The sequence below is a fragment of the Gossypium arboreum genome, chromosome 11, assembly GCF_025698485.1.
Source record: "Gossypium arboreum isolate Shixiya-1 chromosome 11, ASM2569848v2, whole genome shotgun sequence".
Taxonomy (NCBI): Eukaryota; Viridiplantae; Streptophyta; class Magnoliopsida; order Malvales; family Malvaceae; genus Gossypium; species Gossypium arboreum.
Window position 1 is genome coordinate 123,594,836 of NC_069080.1, and position 8,738 is coordinate 123,603,573.

The window sequence follows — 8,738 nt, forward strand, 5'->3', positions numbered from 1 at the left end:
CTTCTCCCTGAAATGGCGTTGAAGCAGCTAAAAGCCACAGCAGATCTCCTTGAAGTTTCAGTGGAATTGATCGAAGCTACAGCAGATCTCCTTGAAGTTTCAGTGGAATTGATTGAAATCATGTGTTTTATCTTCATGGAGTTGCAGTGGAGCAGATCAAAACAAAACTTACCTTCTTGAAGTTGCAGTAGAGCAGTGAAGCGAAGCGAAGCAACAAGATTGGAATAAAGCTACATGGAGAAAAGGAGCGCTAAACAAGTCCAGACACAGTGAGACCGGGCAAAATTGGTCTTTCTTAAATCTTTGCTCTGTTCTCTTTACACGACAACAAGCAAAGAGGGGCAGCTGTACAAGCCCAATTTTGGGCCCAAAACCCAAGCCCACTAAATACCCACTACACCCAAAACAAATAACCTACCCAAATCACCCCAAAGACCCAAACCTACCCATGCCCACACACACAACAAAAGAAAAAGAGCTGAGGAAACCCTAGCCGTTCAGCACCTGCTCCCCATCCCATCCACCACCGACGTCTGCAAGCACCGCCACTGTGCCACCGCCCCACTTGCGCCTGCAACATTAAAAAAAGGAGAATAGACAGATATTAAAAAAGGGAAATGTAATGGCTATAAAAAAGCAAAATCCAAAAACCATTGTACATTCGGCCTTTGGTGTAATGAAAAAATAATCTTAGGTTTTAAAACACAAGCAAAGAAGCTAAAAACTCTAACAATATCAAAAAACAAAGAAAGACAGTTCAAACACAGGAGCAAAGTTTGAAATCTAAGGTGATAGTTTTATTATTTTCGTGTTCTTGTTTCACTTTTTTTTGAATCTTTGACACCTATTAACATATATAGATACATATTATAGATACATATAAAATAAAAAAAAATAAAAAAACGTACCTTTTCAATCTCCAGCCACCGTGCACGGTGGACGGCACGGCGGCGGTTGAGGCCCGATTCCCCTCTAACCGGAGAGCAGAGAGGAGCTCTCAGTTTTTTTTAAGAATGGTGTAAAAATGAAAATTTTTAGAAAAATTTTAGCTTTTATAGGCATTTAGAAACGACGCCGTTTTGGGCCTTATTCCCACAGGCCAAAACGACGTCGTTTAGCTACCCTAACCCGAGACCCGCTCCGACCCGCCTCAAGATCCGCGCGTTTTCATATGATGGTCTAATTGCGCGCGCGGTCCTTCCGCTTTTCACACGTTTTGCAATTAGCTTTTTATTTCTTTCAAATTGGCCTCAAAATTCAACATGTTTTGTGATTTAATCCTCCCTCCTGCGACGTCGTTTTAAGGGTTCGGGTAAATTACCCTTTTGATCCTCTGCAGTCGCGCGCGCATTCAATGGGGTCCCTTCTTTCATATTTATTTTAAAATCGGCCCCAAAACTTAATATTTGTTTCGAATTTAGTCCCTTTTTCATATTTAATACTGTTTCTATATTATTTTTACTCTTTATTATTTTAATATTATTCATGATTCTATTTTACCATTTTTTTATTATTATTTTTAGCATATTTTATTATTATTTACACAATTTTTTAAATTAATATTACATATCTATATTTTATAGTTGTTTTATATATATTATTATTGTTCCTAATATATGTTTTATGTATACATATTCAAATACTCTATTATGTACATTTTGTTATGTCTATTCTTACCTCTATATTTATTATTAATATTAATATATGTTTTATTATATATCTTTAACATATATACGTATACATTTATATGTTATTATTATTAGTTTTGATATTATTGTTTTGTTAATACATTTGTGTCATATATACATACTTTTAATATATATTTGTATATTATACTTCATATTATGCCCATGTAAATTAATATTATATCGTGTATATCATTTTGTTATAGGTTTTATATATTGTAAATATCATATTATGTTCTATCATATATATTTTGTATGTCATGTATATGTTTTAATATATTATGTGTATATTTTGTTTTGTATTACACGTACATGTTATGTATATACATTTGATATTATCATATATTTTTTTCCATATATTTATGTAATGTTTTTATTATTATTATCATTATTTTTGCAATTTTACTATAATTACTATTATACCTTTCACTATTATCACTATTGCATTATTACTTTTATTACTATAACCTTTTTATATGTAATTACCTATACGCTATTGTTTTTATACTAACTAATTTAATATATATATATATATATATATATATTATTTTAGCGCATTTATGTCACTTATATATATCATTATTCGATTATTATCGTTTAAGTCACCTATTTGTTTATACCTTTGTAAATTCTTTCAAACCTTAAATCATTCATTATTTGTATCATCATAATTATTATTACTAACATATATATACTATGTAATTTTATTACGTATACATTTTATATATACTATACATATGTATCTTTTAATATTGTACTATTATTATATATATATATATTTCCTTTATATATTTCTCATTACTACGTATGTACCTCAATACACATATGTATATACTTTTATATCGTTATCATCGCTATAATTGTCATTTTATTTTGCCATTATTTATTTATTTATCTATTTGCTTGTGTGTTCGACCATTTCACTTCCCTCACGCATTAGTTTATACTTACATATTACTAACCTTGCTTTTATGTCATCTTTTTATAATTGCTTGTTATTGTCATTCATTATTACACGTTATTATTAATATCATAATCTGCTTTTATATATTACTATAAATCACATTATGTTTTTACACAATGCCTTAAAATAATTCTTTCATAAAAGTGATATTCCGTATTTGGTAATTCGAAATAATCGTGCCCTAACTCACTGGGTTTCGATTTTTTCTCATTTAACCTAAATAACGGAGCACTCTTTTAAATCGCTATACGAGTTTTAAAAATGTTTATTCTCGAAGATGCGAAATGTTGTGCCCTAACTTACCGGGTATGACATTTTGTCATCTCGAAATAAGAATTTGTTTTGAAATAAAGGTAATATTCGGTGTTTGAGAATTCGAGAAAACATGCCCTAACTTACTGGGTTTTGATTTCTCTCGTTTACTCTAAATAATCGAATACCCTTTTAATAAAATACACGGATTTTATAAAAGGCAAGCTCGCTCTCGAAAATTCAAGATGTCATGTCCAAACTCACTGGATGTGACATTTTATATGTTGAGACGAGAAGGTCTTTAATATTTGAGCATTTTCTTTACAAAGAGGGATCGTATTTCAAAAGTCTTCCATGTTTTCAATCTTCGACACTAAGACACTAATTAATCAACTAGGTACTAATTTTTAGGCGTATCGAGGGTGCTAATCCTTCCTCGTGCGTAACCGACTCCCGAACCTGTTTTCTTGATTTGCGTGGACCAAAAGCGTTGTTTAAATAAATCAAACCATTTATTAAAAACAACCACTTTTACGAGGTGATCTGATCACACCTTAACAAAAAGGATTGGTGGCGACTCCCATTTTTCATTTTCGTTTCCAAAACCCAAGTCGATTTCCGTTTTTTCAAAAAAAAATGGTTACTACAGTGGGTTATAAAACCACATAAGTAATTGAGCTTTAAAATAAAATGTCCATTATGGGTATCACTGTAAGTGTCTACTACAGGAATGCATCCGACAAGGATATAGTTAGATTTTGTCACAATTTTCAATTCTTAGAGGTCATACCCTTGTTTCCATGTATCAGACATATTTGTTAGACACCGATACTTCGAGAAAAATGAAGAATCTGACCAACATAGGAATAAAGAACAAAAAGATATATATTCCTTTCAAGACCATATGAAGAAGGTAAAAGCAATAGAAGGTGAGACAGGAATGCTTTAAAATTTTCTTTATGGCAGGCTTAACCTTAAATAGCACGGGATTCAGTCATGGAATAACAGAAAAATTAAGTTTGTGCAGCTAACATGGAAAATACGAGAGAAATATAAAGAAAGCTGTTGTGTTATGATTATACAGATAAGTAAAGTTGTGAGGCCTTTGCTTGTGATGGAAGCAAACATGGTATATGTATATGAATATGAAAACCACATTTTAAAATTAATAAATTATTACCAAAATGAAGACTTTGAATCCAAGGCGCTGCAGCTTAAAGTAATTGTAATAGTTTTGTTTCTAGCATATAATGATTTAACTACCAGTAGACTCAATTAAACATTATGTATAAGACTTTTATATAATACTTCACAAACCCAAAATTTGGTCCACCCGATGAACCTGAATTTGACCCGATCAAGAAAGGGATGTCATCCAGCTCGTCACCTTCACTAGCTCGTCACTCCACTCCCAGCTCGCCACCTCTCTGTTCGCCAGTCAGACAGCTTGAAACTCTGCAGTTCGCCACCTTCAAACTTCACCTCTCAGCTCACTGTTTCCCAGTTCGCTTGCTCATCAGGAAACCTTTTTAGGAATGCGTGTCAAACTTAAAAGAGGTAACGTGTCGCTGTGCATGACACCTAGTTTAATAGTTGTCTCTAGCATGTCACACTTTGAACTCAATAAGTCACATCAAAAAATTAGCACATCACATCAGAAGAACTATGACTTATAAATACGAAGGATAGTCTCTAAGAGGAAGAAAGAAGACCGAAAAGAAAAGCCATCAACAAAGACAATGTTGAAGATCAAATAATTTATTAATTAAGATCAAAGTGCATCATTATTTGCATTTTTATCACATTTTTCATGCTTCCTCTTATGTTTTAAATTGAATTAATTAGGTAAAAAGATTAATCCAGTCCTTCTCAATTTTAAAATTATATGTAATTTTGATTGGTATAATAATAAATTTAGCCTTTAATGTTTAATGTTTACCCATTTTGGCCTTAATTCTAAAAAAATCAATAATTTCAGCCTCAACATTTACATATTTACACAAATTATGCCAGATAAATTTATTGAATTGAGACAAAATAACTCAAATGTATAAATTTTAATAGTTAAATTTATTATTATACTAACCAAAATAATGTCTTAATTTCGTGATTAGCTATTTTTAATTACTTACTTTTAAAATTGAGAGTTTTAATTTTTTTAAAAGGGATCAATTTTCTTAATTGGGATTGACTGAGTTTTTTTTACTATTAAATTGCTTGCATCTATAAATGGCAAGCATAATAGTGACGATCAGTGCTCGCATTTCTTCCTCTGAAATCGTGTAAATAAACTGTCAAGGTCAACCACAAGTAATCATTTATTCACAAAAACAATAAGAAAACAAAATTAAAGACAGGAGGAGACAAATTTAGCTATATTTTACGTATTATACTTTAATTTCCTTACCCTATAATTGTCCTGGTGGGAAGTTCATCTTGCATTGCAGCTGAGATTTTAAACAAAAATGGCTTCCTTTGCAGCTCAAACTCTTTTCATATTTTTTTTCACCCTCTTTTTCATTAAAATCAATGGAGAATTCTCAAGGCAATCCATTAATATGTCCAAAAAAAACATGGAGAAAATCACCTGTCTGCATTTTTACTTCCATAACATCATAGATGGCAAACACACTACAGCCATGCAAATTATCAGGCTACCAAACAAAATAGCTACATCATTTGGTACCACTTTCATGGTGGATGATCTATTGACAGAGAAGCCTAAGCCACTTCAAAACTTGTGGGAAGAGCTCAAGGGATTTATGCTTTCACTTCTCAAAGTGATTTTGGGTTGCTTATGGTCATGAATTTTGTTTTCTTAGAGGGAATCTACAATGGAAGTGCAATCAGCATTCTTGGCCGGAATGCAGTCCTTGATACCGTGACGGAAATGCCGATTGTCGGAGGTAGCAAAATTTGTCGGTTCGCTCGTGGTTATGCTTTGGCAAAGACAGTTTGGCCTAATAAGAATGAAGATGCCATAGTTGAATATAATGTGACTGTTGTTCACTTGTGAACAATTGGTACATGTATGCATGTGATGCATTGGTTTGTTTTCTTCTTGTTTTAGATTGTTTCTCCTACTAACTAAAAAAGACAACCGATGTTATTGTCATTTATACTTTTTATGAGGATGAATATGAGAAACTTGGGATTGAAAGAGATATTAACTTCAACTTTTCATTACAACACATGACAATGAATAGAGTTTGTTCTATAATGGAACATTGTATCCACATTCAAGAGATTGTTTTTCATGGTATCTGGTCTACAACTACGGTAATCTTTGCATGATGAGGTCAAGTTATATTTATCACAACCAGGTTTCAAGAATTTCTAGCTTGACACACAATGTCTTCATCCCTCGAATCCTCGTCATTGACAAAAATGCAGCATAAAGCAACTCCCATCCATTGACTATCATTGTGAACATTGTGAAGAAGTTGTACCTTGATTGAAGAGTCAACTGCTTGGTGACTAAACCATTCTGGGATTTCACTTCCAGGTACGACAACATCAAACTTTAGTATTGAATTTACAAATACCTGCAAAAGAAAACTCGGGTTGTTTAGTAACTAGCACCATAAATAATCTAGTATCGGATTTTGTGATGGAGACAAGAGATACTAACCAACCTTAAGTGCATTGATGGTCTCAGCCAATTTGTAGCAGTGAATACCACTAGTACTTGCCCAACACACTGCATTGCATAATTTCGATGGATATGCAACTGTTTCAAGTGAAGCACAACCTTAAGATATTTAAGCTCGGAAAGTCGGGAGTAATAGATGAAGGTAAGGTGATGAAATTGTTACCACTAAGACTAGGATTTGTCATGCCTAAGATATGCTGTTGCAACAAAATTTCATTTCAAACTTTATAGAATTCTCTTGTTACCCTAGTGTTTCTTTCTACCAACAGCTTCTTTGGTTAGTAGCTCTGCTTGACAAATCTTTAAAATTCTCAAAGGATGAAATTGTAGCTTCATATCTTTCAGGAAACGTAATCAAAATCTTTTCAACAATTTGTTGACTAGGATCCATTGCTTTGGTAGTTACTGTTGTTAGTCTTTTGATTACTCAGGAAACAGAAAGAAGAACAAGAAAAAGGTTAAAAAGACTAACAACAGCAAAAACCAAAAAAAAAAACCGATCCTATCCGACTAGCGCAGCAGCTGAGCAATACCCGGAGGGGCAACTGTTTGTTGCAGCATGTTTTGCAAGCAGAAGCACTTTTGAAAGTTGGCTGATGGATAGTGGTTGTACAAACGACATAACAAATTATCAAGAATTAGAAATGGTCACTATCTTCTAGTAAGAGGCATTCATCCTTCAAAGCTTCAATCTGACCCAAATAACTAGTCATATCCAACTGATTTTGCTTTAGATGGACAAAATCAGAAACAACTTTGTAGATGCCCTGAGTATATAGGTTCTTGGCCTTGTGTTGAGCATTGGCCTGCAATGCAATAGGAGACCAATAATTGATCAGCTAAAGACCAACATTGGTGCTGAACCGAGTGCATCAACTTCCTTAACATTTTGTTCATTTTGTCACTATGTAACTTAACTTAGTTTCTTTGTAACTTGTTGTCAAAGTTAGTAGGATTTCTATAGGATTTGTTGTTGATGTAATAGCTGATAAGCCAGCTTCCTTTTGTGTGTAATTCAAGTTTAGTAGTCATGTATTAGTGGGAGTAGTTATGACATTAGGTAACTGTTCAATATTATGTAACTGTTGAAGTTGGCTTCCATGCTACACATGCAGACAAGGAGCAGCACATGCACACTCGAGACCAACATGCAGCAGCCAAAGCTCAATGTTGTTGTCCATTTCTTTTTCTTTTCTTTTTTTTTTGTTACTTTAAATGATATTTTGTAACTTAGTTGAATTAGAACTAAGTTGTTAATGTACTTGATGTATTTTGTTGATATTTGAGCTAATAAATCAGCCTTACTAAGTGTGCAAGTTTTGTCTTTCAAGTTTCTATGTAATTAGTGGAGTTAGGTAATGTTTAGGTAATGTAAGCCTTACTATGATCAGCAAAGTGTTTGATATTTGTATTGGTATTATGTTATTATTCATGGTTGAATGAAATTCATCAGATTTTCCTTCCATATACTCTCCATTTTATCTTTTTTTTTGCTCTTAATTTTAGTCTTGAATCCTGTTTGTTTTTTCTCCAAGTCACGAGCCTTGCTGCTCAAGGCTCTGTTCAAAGGCTCTTCCTTGTTCATAACACCAACAATTGGTATCTAGAGCTGTAATCTTAGTGGACCTGTTCTAGTTGAGCTTCAAAATTAAATGGCTTCATCAGGCTTCTCACCAGTTGCACCACCAGTCTTTAATGGAAAGGGTTATCACATATGGTGGTTAAAATGAAGACCTACCTGCAAGCATTCGACCTATGGGAGGTGGTCAACTTAGATGTTGAACTAGCACCACTTAGGGCCAATCCAACAGTGGCTTAGATTAGGCAGCATGCTGATAAAAGGACCAAGAGGTACAAAGCAATGTCCTACATCTAGAGCTGTGTATCAGATGTGATCTTCACAAGGATTATGGCTTGTGAGACACCAAAGCAGGCATGGGACAGATTAAAAGATGAGTTTCAAGGGACAGAGAGGACAAGGCAACAACAGCTTCTAAACTTGAGAAGGGACTTCGAGAATTTGTAAATGAAAGAGGAAGAAATTGTTAAGCAATATTCAGATAGGATTATGGCTGTGGTAAACAGCATAAGGCTCCTTAGAGAGTAGTTTAGTGAAGCAAGGATAGTGGAGAAGGTGATCTCAACCTTACCTCAGAGGTATGAAGCAAAAATTTCTTCCCTCAAA

The 8,738-nt window shown here is 33.5% G+C and overlaps 1 pseudogene; it reads left to right on the plus strand.

Annotated features, from left to right (window-relative positions):
* Positions 1 to 5,474: 5,474 nt before the first annotated feature.
* Positions 5,475 to 5,917, plus strand: LOC108472160 (dirigent protein 23-like; annotated as a pseudogene).
* The last annotated feature ends 2,821 nt before the right edge of the window (positions 5,918 to 8,738 follow it).